This window comes from Drosophila nasuta, chromosome X (assembly GCF_023558535.2).
Source record: "Drosophila nasuta strain 15112-1781.00 chromosome X, ASM2355853v1, whole genome shotgun sequence".
In the NCBI taxonomy this organism is placed as follows: domain Eukaryota; kingdom Metazoa; phylum Arthropoda; class Insecta; order Diptera; family Drosophilidae; genus Drosophila; species Drosophila nasuta.
In genome coordinates this window covers 14,447,519-14,461,117 of record NC_083459.1, presented here as the reverse complement: position 1 = coordinate 14,461,117, position 13,599 = coordinate 14,447,519, and the positions used below count along the sequence as shown (strand labels likewise).

The 13,599-nt window shown below is 33.7% G+C and overlaps 1 protein-coding gene across 6 annotated transcripts in view; it reads left to right on the top strand.

Moving 5' to 3' along the window:
- LOC132796759 (protein sprint) overlaps window positions 1-13,599 on the top strand; it is a 139,114-nt gene that overhangs the window by 62,035 nt on the left and 63,480 nt on the right. Inside the window, exons 1-2 of one of the 6 annotated variants that reach the window (XM_060808026.1) lie at window positions 7,126-7,176; window positions 9,737-9,998. The exons of the other annotated variants lie outside the window; for them this stretch is intronic. The gene's annotated coding sequence lies outside the window, so the exon portion shown is untranslated. Of the gene's footprint in view, window positions 1-7,125; window positions 7,177-9,736; window positions 9,999-13,599 lie in introns of those variants that run through there. 6 annotated transcript variants of the gene reach the window in all.

Below are 13,599 nucleotides of genomic sequence, written 5' to 3'. Positions count from 1 at the left end.
TATTACTTAAAACAGAAAAAATAAATATATACAAAATTTTATCACTGTTTTAGAAGAATATGAAAAGAAAATTTTAAGAGTTAAACGCTGTTCTCAGATAATCCGATTAAATGAACTGCAAAAAAAGTTTTATGTTTCACAAGTTCCACAAAATTTAAGAGCTACCGTTTTTAGCAACCTTTATATGCCTAAACTTGTCATGGAAATGGCTAAAAAGCACAAAAATTATGGCCACACATCTGAAACATTCGCTTATAAAACAAATGGAAAAAAGAATTTACAGAAACGTTGTATTAAATTTAATAAAAGATCAGTTTTTCATATTGCTTCATTATTCAAAAATATAATTCATTTTTAAAGACATTCTTCCCTTAAGACAATTTTTAGCTTTGCTCAATATTAAATTTGAACTTTTCTCTTATTTTTATACATTTTAATTTTATACTTAAATTTTCAATTGCTTCGTTTCTGCTTAGTAAATAATTATAAAGTGTATTTGGAGTGCTGTGCAATTGTTTTTTCGTTGTTCTTTGCTTATTTTTTCCACGATTATTTGTTTATTTGTTGCGCTGACTCTACACATCTATGCCCAGCTTCCTACTCCCCCGCACTCTTCCCCTCTCTGCTCTCATTTTGCCCAGTGGCAACTTTCGCTTGAAAATTTATTAATTTATCCTAGGGGAGCAATAGTTTGGCGTGTGTTGCTCCCTCTTTGGATTATTTGGCGTGGGCAACCAGACGGCAAACAGCTCCACAGTCAGTTCTCTCTCTCCCTCTCTCTCGCTCTCTCTCTTTCTTCCCACTACTCTCAGTGACCCAAGCACGCATGTTGTTGTTGACTGCCTTTATTTTGCTGTTGCCATGAATACCCTGTAAACACGAAATTAAAGAAATAGTTGCTTATATAATATTACAAATTAGTTTTATGTTGTTAAAGTAATAAATAAGAAAAATATTATAGAATATTTTACTGTGATTTTGTTTTATAGCTATAGGAAATAGTGGTAGCTTAGTATTTCATACTAGATTAAATATGATTAACAAAAAAATATATTACAGAAATATTAAATTATTTACTCGAAGTGATTTAAGAATTAAAAGGATTTTAGTTGCTATTTCGATATACTAAATATTGTTACTAGTATTTATAATGCAATTTCGGTATTTTTTTTTGTATAATGGTTTGAAAATATTTAAGATTCTTTTGTTTATATTAGAAAGACCCAACGGGTATTTCACACATGCAATAGTATGTCGATATACTAAATATGACTATTGGCATATTTTAATATTTTTTTTTGGTAGTATAATTTGGTATTATTAAAGATTGTTTTGTAATTGTAATTTCCTTACTTGTATTGAAAAATTCAGTAGTATATTGATATGCTAAATAGCGTTCGGTATATTTTGGTATATTTTAAGATTGTTTTATTTACATATGTTGAAATCGGGTATTTTACAGTCGAGTCCATTCGATTGTCTTTTCCTGACTTGTATTTAAAATGCAATAGTATATTGATATACCAACTATAGCCTTAGGTAAATTTTAGTATTTTTTGTTATTATAATATGGTATTATAGGTTGTTTTATAATTGTAATTTCCTTACTTGTATTGAAAAATGCAGTAGTATATTGATGTGCTAAATATAGCCTTCGGTATATTTCGGTATATTTTAAGATTGTTTTATGCTATATTGAAAATGACTTTCGAGTATTTTACAGTCGAGTCCATTCGATTGTAATTTCCTGACTTGTATTGGAAAATGCAGTATATATTGATTACTAACTAAATACAGTCTTTGGTATATTTTAGTATTTTTGGTATATTTTAAGATATAGGGGGTATCTCACCGTCGAGCACATTTGACTGCAATTTCCTTGTGTGTGTTTTTTTTTTTATTCTTATTTGGCAACTTCTACTTCAAATGGCGCCGCATGCCGTTAAGATACTTTTGTTGTTCTGTTGTTGCTGTAACTGAAACTGAAGCAGCTACTGGGAGATGGACATGAGTTTGATGGGTCGAAGAGGGGAGTGCGAGGGCAAGCATGGGTATTATTTAATTACAGGCTACAGTTGTCCTGTCGCTGTCCCTGGCTACACGAAAGAAGAAAAAAAAAGAAACCCACCTAACTAAAGCTGCTTCCCAACTTCGGCCCCAGGGCTTTGGCTGCTCCTCAGCTTTGTTGTTGTTGTTGTTGGGCGCTTTATCGTAAAAATACTTTCAAGCTGCTGCAGGTGGGGAGGAAGAAGTGGAGAAGTGGGGGAGTCATTCCCTTTAGAATGCCAATTTCTTGACCCCGTCAATGGCCTGTGGGAGCCTCAGAACAATTTGAACAACAACAAGAACGAAATCTTGCAAAGTTTTTAATTATTTTACATGTTTTTTCTTTCTCTTTTTTTTTTGTTGTTGTATATTTTTTTTTGTTACTGTTATTGAGAGCATTTAATTACAACAACAGATTCAATTAATGTCATTTCTTACGATTCTTATTCTCCTTTTTTTTCTCTTTTTCATTGCAGGTGAGTTTGAAGTTTTAGTTTCTTGTAACTTTTTATTGCTACCAAAGTAAGTACAAAGTTAGCCCAACAATTGCAACAATGTCAGAAATACTATATATATATATATATAGCACATATATATATATATATATATATATATATATATATATATATATATATTCTTGGATAGACTTGTTCAGTGTTGTCACAACAACAAATTCAGTTTCACATTCTCATCATCGGCATTATTATCGCACATCATCTGCCACTTTATCATCTTGCACATCAGCTTTTCAGCTTTTTCCCCTTCTCAAATTTTGCGGCAGTTCCGCAAATATTGTGCTCTCGTTCTTTTCGTTTTCCACCGAATTGACAGTTTGTTTACAGTATGGAAAATTCTATATTGTGGGCATGTTTGTGGAGATTGTCTGCCTCTGATATGCTACAACAAACTCCTCCTCTTCTTTTCGCTTCTTTTTTTTGCGCCCCCGTTTTGTGGGTGGCTCTTGTCAATTGTGTCAAACAAACTCGATTGCAGACAGCTTGCAAAAAGACGAAAATAAAAATAAATAGCATAATCCAACGGAAATTATTTCACATACGATCTTTATGGGGAATTGTTGCGGAAACCATTTGGAAAACTGTTCGTAGAAAACTAAAAGAGAAGCGAGTTTTGATTGTAATACTAAGATCACTCATTAAAAAAAAACTTTCGATTGTTATCCTAAGATGAATTATTAATTTCCTAAAATTCAAAATAACTTGAAAAAATTTACACATTTGATTTGTTCTTCTTTTTCATATTATGTTCTCTATTGATAAATCTTTTAAGAACTTTGTTAACAAATGTATGCAGCTCTTTTTAAGTTCATCCATTTCTTGATCTCTCGCTCTCTAAAGCTAAACCGCTTGCAACGATGCAAAAGCTGCTTCGCTGCAAAAGCTCTTTAAATGAATGCAGCTTTTTGTTGCCTGCTTTTAGGCTTTTTAGGCAGCAGTTGCATTTCATTGTTATCATATTTTTGATAAAAGATTGATTTTGTTCAAGCAAGCAAGAATTTCATAATGGTTCTTGTTTATTTTAATGTTTTCATTGCACATTCATTAAAGGGTTTTGTTTATTTCAATATTTTCAATTTCATTCATTATTACTGTTAGAAATTAAGCTTGATTTCACATTATGAATTTAACTGCTTTACGGTGATCACTTTTATTACTATTCTGTGATTATTCTTTACTATTTATATTTGTATATATACATATATATATTTAACTGAGGCTCGCAGGTTGCGCTTTAATGATGTTGGTCACATTCCTGTTAACAATTTAGCCCTTAATTTGTAGGAGCTTAATTCAAAATTTAGATAGGGAAATAAATTGAAATAATGTAGTGTATTATGACATTAAAATTTATAATCAAAATGATAATAACCACTGATATTAGAAATTATAATATTTTATTGGAAATAAATCAAAATGATATGAAAATAATAATATAAGAACGAAAATAATTAACTAATATCTAAAAAAAAGTGCAAATAAAGCAATAATGATAATAAATAATTTAATAGCGATTTTATTTTCCAAAATACTTATAAGATAGTTAGAGTCTAGTATATTCTGTGACTGAGATACCCGCTACCCATCTCAAATGAAACTATATTATACAAATATACTGAAAAATATACCAAAAATACTAAAATATACCGAATGTTGTGTTTGGTATATTGATATAACACTATATTCCAAAATATACCATATAGTATATATAAAATATACTAGACTGTCAGCCAAAACAACCAAGACGCGATTGCAGTAGCCGGTTTTTGCTATACAAAAATATAGCTTAAATTCTTACTCTTGCAATCAATTGCAATCAAGAAATTGTCGAGCAAAATACCAAAACCAAATTTAGTTTTGAAGCTCATCTAAATAACATTCAAATCGGAAGTAAAATAAATAACTATTAATAATAACCTTAATGTAAATATAACTTTCAATTGCAATAAAAACAATAATTGCAATTTAATAGTAGATAATAATAGTCAACAAACTTTTGAATGCCTGGCAATAGTAAACAGGTTTACGAATGAGGTGGATGGGGGGTTTGGTGATAGGGGGGGAAGGGGAGTGGGAAAATACAAGTTACACTGGACAACTTTTTGGGAACACAATCGGGAGCTTAAAGATGCGGCAACAACCACAACGGAATTTAAGCGGGAAGCGGAAAATGGGAAGACACAAATATTTCATGGCCATTAAAATATTTTGTGGCGACGCTTTCTGCTTATTGTTTATTTATAATTAATCATTTGGCCTTAAAACACAAACACACACACATAGAGAGAGAGTGAGAAAACGCAACAAGCAGAAATATGCACATTATGTGGTGGCCAAAAAGGACACAACGACACCAACAACAATAACAAGGATACGAATAAAACGCCAATGAGGCAAAAGCAAAGTTGAAGCCGAAAACCGATATAAATTGCATTATGGGCAAATTAATTGTTTTTACCGGCCTCCTGATGGGGACCATGGGGGAAGAGGGAAGGGGGGACATTAATGTGTCCTCCTCTCTTTGCGTGCCTTTGCAACCCTGGCAAATCCAAGGCATAAGGCCCAAGGACATTAATAAGGCCCAAAGGATGTGGTGACATTAATTGCGCGACGTCCGAATTCGACTCTGTGGGGGGATGATGGCAAGAAGGGTGAGGGGAAATAGGGAAAGGGGGAGAAGGCAGTCATTACATTTCCATATAAATATTTATCGCATGTGATAATGCCATGCGAGCATGAGTGAGAGAGCGAGAAAGGAGAACTAGCTGTGGTCGTCAATAGTTTTTCAATTTGCTGTCGGACAAGGACAACAGATGTGCAATAAGCAGAGCGCACACATGTGCACAAATTCCCCACTCTTCTCCATCTCCATCTCACTCTCTCCTTATGTTGTGGTTGTGTGTGTGTGTGCGTGTGTCGGCGCCTGGCTTTGCATATGTAATGAATGGCGAAATCCCGATTGCCCAAAATGGCCAAGAAATCATAATGGGCATTTAGCCAAAAACGGCTGCTGCTTCTGCTTCTTCAAATCACATTAATTACTTTAATTAATAATTGTCTGGCATTTAATTTTGTTTTATGAATCCCCTTCTCTCTCTTTCACATTTAGCTTTGCCTTCTTAAATCAGTTCTCCTCTCCAGCTTTGTTGCTCACTCTCGCTCTCTTTCAAAACAAAGCAACAGCTGGTCGATCATTTGGTCGCTCGAGGCCACAAAACTACACAACGACAGAAACAACTATAACAACAACAACGACAACAACAATCGCTACGGCAAGAACAAAGGCCACAAAGCAAGAAGAACAAAACTTCAGAAAAAAAAAACAAAATCAGCTTGACGAAGGGCTCTCCCACGTTCAAGAGTTGCCATGACAATGCTAAAGACTCACACACACACACATAAGCATACGCATGTGTTCCACTTCCTTGGCAGCCAAACGATCTTCAATATGCGCTCCCACTCTCTTTGCTTTGCTGTCGCCGCGTTCGCTCTCACTGCCGTTTGCTTCTCCTCCTTCTTCTCTCGTGCACGCTTCGTTGAGCTTTTTGGCCAACAGCAGCGACGTCAGCAGAATTGGGCGCGTTTTACACAGTCGAACACAAAAAGTTTTTGCACTCAAAATTTACTTTTACGTGTGCATGTGTGCATGTACATGTGCATGTACATATGTATGTATGTGTAGGAATGCAGCGGGGCGCAACGGGTTGATGTGTGTTTTGTTTTTGTTTAAAGTGCAGTCAGCTTTTAATAGTTTTGGGGGAGGGTAAATGAAAAGAAAAACGCATGCGTTTTATGCGCGTCTGCAGTGCGGTTAACCAAAAAGACAAAAACAATGCGAACGCTTTGTTTTGCGCCGTCTGTATATTGATGCTGATCAAACGACCTGCAGTTGTTGCAGTTGCATATCGCATATCGCATATTATGGGACATATGGCGCGTATGGCACGCATACGCAATCAATGCGCAGCGATCTCAAAAGAAGAGAGGCAAACGACAACACCAACCAAAAAAAAAAAAACGCATGCGATTTGCGCAATTTGCTTGCATGCAGCAACTGCAGTGAGAGCAGCAACAACAACAACAACCCAATTGCAGCTTCAACTTCAATGTAACGCAGCAGCAGCTACCAACGCAGCGACGCCAAGTGTAAACTCGTTCCACACACACACACACACAAAACATTCATACTCAACATCCAAAGCACATTGGATTTAAATGTGCAAATTTTTTGTTTGTCTTGTATTTGTTAAATAAAATCAATTGCTGGCATAATAAATAACTAAAGCTAATTAGTTAGTTTTGCAGGTTTTAATATTCAATACGCAGTTGTAGAAATTTGTAAACTTATCAATGGTCGCGCACCACTGTGCGCACTCTGCTTTGCATGCATTGTGGCCAGTGTGTGCGAAGAGAACCGCATGTATACGGGTAAAGCGGGTGGCTGAGCAGCGAAGAGCGAACGCCAAACATGCACGAAGAAGAGAACACGAGAGCTCCAATACTGGCGTCGACGTCGCTGCGCTGCTGCTTATGCTATCAACGGCCGGCCAAAACTCTGCCGGCTTCGTTCAGCTCAGTTGTGTTTTGCGTTCCACAGGCGACGGACGAAAGTTTTGTAAGCGCAACGTGTGCGGTTGCTTTTTGTTTTGTGTATGTGTGAGTGTGTGTGCGCGATGTTGTGTTATTTTACTTATTTGTTGCCAATGCGTGCGTGTGTGTGTTCGATCAAAAATTAACGTTTGTGTGCAAAGCAAACAAAACAAAACAAACCAAAGCAAAGCTGAAAACAAAATAAATACAAATAAATGAATAAAAAAAAAATAATAGCAAGCAAGACTAAAACTAAAGAAAAATGCCAAATACGATTATTTCTTTCTCGATTACAAATGCAATTTTATTTTACACATTTTGTTTCTATTTTTTGTTGTTGTGTGTGTGTGCAGTTATAATTAGTTGACAACAATCAAAAGTTATATAATATTAATACAATAATTAACTGAAATAATTAAAAAAGCAAAAAGACCCAAAGCAGAGCAAAGTTTTGTTCGTGCTGTTGATTTTGTTGTTGTTTTTGCTCCGCTCCGCGCTGCGTTTTTTTCTCTTTGCCGCTGGCTGCGCTGCCGCCGTCGCAGTCGCTGTCTAACCGAATTTTGTATTTTGTTTTGTTTGTGTTTGCGTGTTGTTGGCGTTGTTGCCGTTTCTTTATTTTTGTTTTCTGCATACGATTTTTGTGTTTTTAGAAGTTGTGCAGAGAGGGAAATGAAAAGTGCGAAATTTAAATATTTCATTGAAAAAGACAAAAACGACAAAAACGACAAAAACGGCGAAAAATAACTTCAAAGCGGGCAAATCAAAAATCAGTGAAGCGAACGGATCAGCGTAGGGAAATTGACAAACTGACCGATGGATAGACTGACGGACTGACAGACTGACAGACTTGGACACAACTCTTAATGAGTCACTCTTTGCGCGTTTACTCTTTGCTCTGTCTCTGTCTCTGTCCCTCTCTCGGACTCTTGTACTTGAGACCAGACCGGGTTTTTGAGTCTCTGACTCAGTTGAGATGAGAAATGCGATTCTTGAAGCAATATCACAGAAATATTTACGATTAAACCAGCTGCAAGCGAAATAAAAGGGGGGAAGTCAAAGATTGTCCAATTACCATTTTTTTTTGTCTTCTTCTTCTTCTTGATATCAGCAATGAAATCACAAAACAAATTAAATGAATTCTTAAGTGTTAGAAAATTAATAATAATGATGTATTATATATTTATTATAGTTATTATTCGATGAAGATTATTCATATATAATATTATATATGATGATATATTTTCAGTTTATTAGCAAAAGATTTTATTATTAAAATGAATGTAATAAGTATTCCCTCAAATTTATCATAAAGATCCATTGAAAAGAGTATAATGATTAATTGTTAGCAAGATCTATTTATTTTGGTATTGGCATTGAAGATTTGTTTGACAATCCCAAATTGAAATTTTCGAATAATACTTTTTAAAATAGTTTTTTAGAAAAAAACTTTAATTTTGAATATGAATTTTGTGAATGAAATTAGTTCAACAAAATATTTTCCGATAATTCTTAAGTATTTAGTTTATTCAACTATTCCCAATGCTTAAATTTCATATTAACTTTTCTTATAATATAACATTTAGCAATTTTTCATAATTTATTCAATTCCTCATACTTGCAAATAACTAGTATAATTATTTGATTTCTTTTAAAGTTTTCACAATTTAACATTCAGCAATTTTTCATTCAAATGAAATTCTCGAATTTCTTTATTAAATGTGCCGAGGGGAAACTCTTTCAAGTTCTTCTTCTTCTTCTTTTTTCATCGTCGACTGTCTCATGGGGCATTTTTGGAAGTGCTTAAGAAGCTAAAAATAAAATGCAGAAAGATCTAGCGCCGTCCGTCTTGCATTTCCGATTTCCACTTCTTCAACACATTTTCCACATTTTCCCAAGTCGATGGGAGAAGCGACATTAATGAGAGCTAAAATCATTAGCAAATCAATTTGACAACAAATGTGACAACACTTAAAGAGCAGGGAAGGGGCGTGGCATTGGAGAGTGGGGAAGGGGAAGGGGAAGGGGCATCAGAGTGTGGCACTTGCAACACCGTTAAAGAGGCCAGCGAACTCAATGGGCTACTTGCGGTTAACGTTTTTATTAACTGTGCATCAAGAATAACAACAACAACAACAACAACTGCACTTGGCGACGTCTCTGCCGCAGTCGCAGTCGACGGCGTCGAAAAATCGCGAGCAAAACGCGCGCGATTTTTTCTTTTTTTAAACTTATTTTTTTTCGTTTGTTGTTTGTTTGTTTGTACTTTTCGCGCATATTTCGCTTTTATCCAATTGTTGGCTGCATTGTGGGTTTAATTTACGTGCATTGTGCGCTGGATAAATAATACAAGAGGGGGGAATGGGGAGGGGGATGCTGCCATGGCAACTGCAACAGCTTGAATGATTGAGTGAGTGAATAAATGAATGAATGTTTGACTAAAGTGCGCTCGACTGCACTCTGCAAATGCAACAACAACAACAACAACGACAACCAATAAATGCAACAAAATGAGTATAAAAAAAAATAATAATAAACATTTCTTTAACATTATTTGTTTTAATTAAAATAACAATGTCAAAAAACAGCGCAATGAAAATGCAACTGCAACTGCAACGTGGCAAATTCGTGCACCAAGTTGCATTTTAAATCATTCACGTCAAAACGTCAACGAACTGTCCCAAAAAAAATAAAAAAAGAAAAATAAAATAAATTAAAATAAAAACTCAGCAAAGAAAACAGCGAAAATCAGCGAAAAAAGCGACGACAACAACATTTTTGCATATTAAAGCAAAAAAAAAAAACAAGAAAAAATTAAGGTTTTTCTTTCGTTTTTTTTGCATTGCTCACGTAAGTTGGAAAACAATAATAATTTATTTGCTTAATATGTGAAAAAAATTGGATGCCACCAAACAAAATAAAAATAAAGGGAGAAAGGGGAAAATATTGAAAAAGTTTATTAAACAAATTCTTGATAATAGAATATATGATAAAGTTAAACATATTAAATATAATGCCAAAGTCGATAGAAATAATATATTTAATGTAAATTTATTATTATTTACAATTGCTTTTATTTACGTAAACTATTTAGCCAGCTTATTTTTGTTATCATATTGATATTAACTCTGCCTTATCAGCGGCAATTGTTGTGGAAATCTCTGTTGATAATTAAGTTGATGCGAATTCGATAAGCCAAAAAAGTCGCTGGGATTAGCATAGATTTTTAGCGTATTTTTCTTTTTTTTCTGCTTATCATTGCTGATAAATGAATTTTGTTGAATTTCATTAAAAGATAGAACATTAAAGAGTCATTTTTGAAGTACGGAAAAGCTGACTTAACATGAATGAAATACCTATAAGTATAATCCAATGTGTATTCTATTATTTCCCTTTGTTGTGCTCACTTTTCTTTTAAAAATACTATATTTTTTATAATATTTAAATTACAGTCAAATGAAAAATGAAATCTTTCTTTTTTTGTGTTTTTATTTATATAATATTTTAATTTATTTACAATAATTATACCACAAAGTTAAATTAAAAAATTAAGTAAACAATAATAATACTTAAAAATTGAGTTTTTTATTTTACTCCATTTATTATTATTAAACAAATATAAAAACTATTCGAAACAATCAACACAAAAAAACCTATATAACCAAATAATTATCTTAAATAATCAAATGTCAAAAAGAGGAAATATTTCATTTTACTCCATTTTTATTATGAAACGAAAATGAGTATCATTAAAAATGAGGGAACAAAAAAGTGGGGAATAAATAGAAAACACTTTGAATTATAACGTCAAATAATAAAAATAAAATAAAAAATAATAAATAATAATAATAATAATTTTCATTTAACTATTTTTTTTTGCTTAATGAAAGAATAAATTATTTTGAAGTATAGAGAAGTAAGATGTGATGAGAAATTTTATCAAGTCAACAAACTAAATATAAAATTTCATCAATTATTAATTTCAGTTCTTAAAACTTCGAAATGAATTATTTCATTTAACTTCATTTTTTTTTTGCTCAACCAAATATAAATCATTTTTTATTATATATAAATTAGATATGATGAAATAAAAAAAAAATTTTATCTACCCAACAAACTGAATATAAAATTTCAAAATAAGTTTGTTCATTTTAATACATTTTTTTTTGCTTAAGCAAAAATAAATAATTTTTAAACTAGAAATGAAGAAAAATCAAAGTAATTTTTTTTCAAGGAAAATTTGCTATCGAACCAACTAAATTCTTTAATGTAAAGTCCAGTTTTATGGCACTTTTAGTTTAAGAAACTTTACGAGCTTCGAGATTGATTTTATTTATTTATTTGCCACAACGTTGAAGTAAAGTAGAATTCGCAGCCCACAAATTGGTTGCAACTTTAATGCCAATTTGCAGTTTGTCAGGCAACTCGCAAGTTCCAAAGAGAGACAGAGACAGAGAGAGAGAGAGAGAGAGAGAGAGACAGAGAGTCAAAGATGGAGTGTATTTATTGCCCGTTTTGCTTCTTATCAGCGCCTTTGCACTGTCGATAACTCAGAATTGTCGTGTGTTGACCAGTGACCCATGCTCTGTGTGCCTTTCTCCCCCTCTCTGTCTCTCTCTCTCACTCCTTCACCTGTCGCACAAGTTGCGCACCGTTCGATAAGGAAAAGTTTTTTGTTTGCCACATGGCCAAAGAAGAAGAGTAGTATATTAAATGTTGTTGCTGCTGCTGTTGTGGTTGGTGGCTGGTGGCTGTTGGCTGATGGTTGATGGTGTGCAATCGACGACACAATTTGTTTGTAATTTGTTTGTCTATGAGACCAGTGACCTCTCTGCCCCCCTCCTTGCTTTAGTTTATCTGGTTCGTGTACCGAAATTGTATCTACACAAATCGCTGAACAAATAGTCAAAATCAAATGAAATCGATTGCCGCGGGGCGCTAAAAGCAAACAGCAACAGCAACAACAACGCGAGAGTGACAGCAAACAACAACAACAACAACAACAAATTGCCAGCGAATGCAACCCAAATAGGTGCCCCCCTCCTCCTCCTCCTTCTGCCCCCTCATTCCCCATTGAAAAAGTTTTATCTGCCGCAGGCAACGTCAACGTATCGACGACTTTCGTTTTCGTTCATTTCACTGCACCTGTCTTATCAGTAGCCCCCTCTCTCTCTCTCTTTCGCCCCGCTATCTCACTCTCTCTCCCTCTCTCTGTATAAACAAAGTCGAACCCACTCGAAGTTATTTGGTAACCGATTTTGTATGGCGCGTCAGCGATTACCAAATTGTTTCTACTCTCTCTCTCTCTCTCTTTCTATTACTCTCTTTATTTTATTTTATTTTCCTTTCTCAACACGTTGTCAATTGCGTCGTTTATCACGTTGATGAAGAGCCGCAGATAGTAGGGGGAAGAGAGAAGGCAAAGCTCCATTTAATTGTACATACGTAACTCAAATGCCAAGCCACAAACTTATTGACCTATTGATTTTGTCTGCGCTTGCAACACAATTCAGATATAACAACAACAACAACAACAATTTGTTGAAGATCATTTAATGCCATACACAAGACCAAAGACAGTTCATCATTTATTGACAGCGCACAGTTAACTGTTGTTTAATGCTCAAAAGTGTGGCAACTACTTTCAGACTTTGACTTTGAAAAACATCTTGCGAAAGCCCCAAATTAAAGAGCAATTTATTGGGAGACAACAGTTACTTTGTTGCCACTTGCATTTATCTATAAGATAGATTTAGACCTTTAACTTCAACTTTAACTTGCTGTTAAACGCAGCTTTATACTCTGCATTTATTTAAAACGCTTTTGAACTTCACATTTCAATTTCGCTCTATAATTAATTAATGCATTGATCCGTGTTAAGATTTCTACATACTATCTTTAAGATAGATATAGACTGCTGTTAAATGCATTCTTAAACTTATTTAACTTCAACTTTATACTTGTATTTTACTGTGCTACATTTGTTGTTAAATTCATATTTATACTTCACAAATGCTGCCTCTGTATCTATCTATAAGATAGACTGAAAGTGGAACTTGCTGTTTTATTCTTTCTTTCATTCTTTTACTTAACATTTATTCAACAGTTTGGTCACATTTCATTTCAATTCTATTTAACTGTGTTCAACTTATTGTCAAATTCTGATTTATGCTTAAGATATGCTGCCTCTGTATTTATCTATTAGATATATTTATTCTCCACTTTGGATTTTACATACCATTGACTTAATTTCTTCTTCTTCAATGTAAATTAAAGTTCTTGCTGTTAAAGTTAATTGCAGATTTAAACTTCACATTTGTTAAATTAACAACAAGCTAAACAAATGTGAATTAAAGGTATTAAACTCAAGTTAACAACATAATTTTTACTTGATATTTTTAGTTTGATTCTTCAAATTTTTTAAGCTTGTTGTTAACTTGAGTTTTATGCT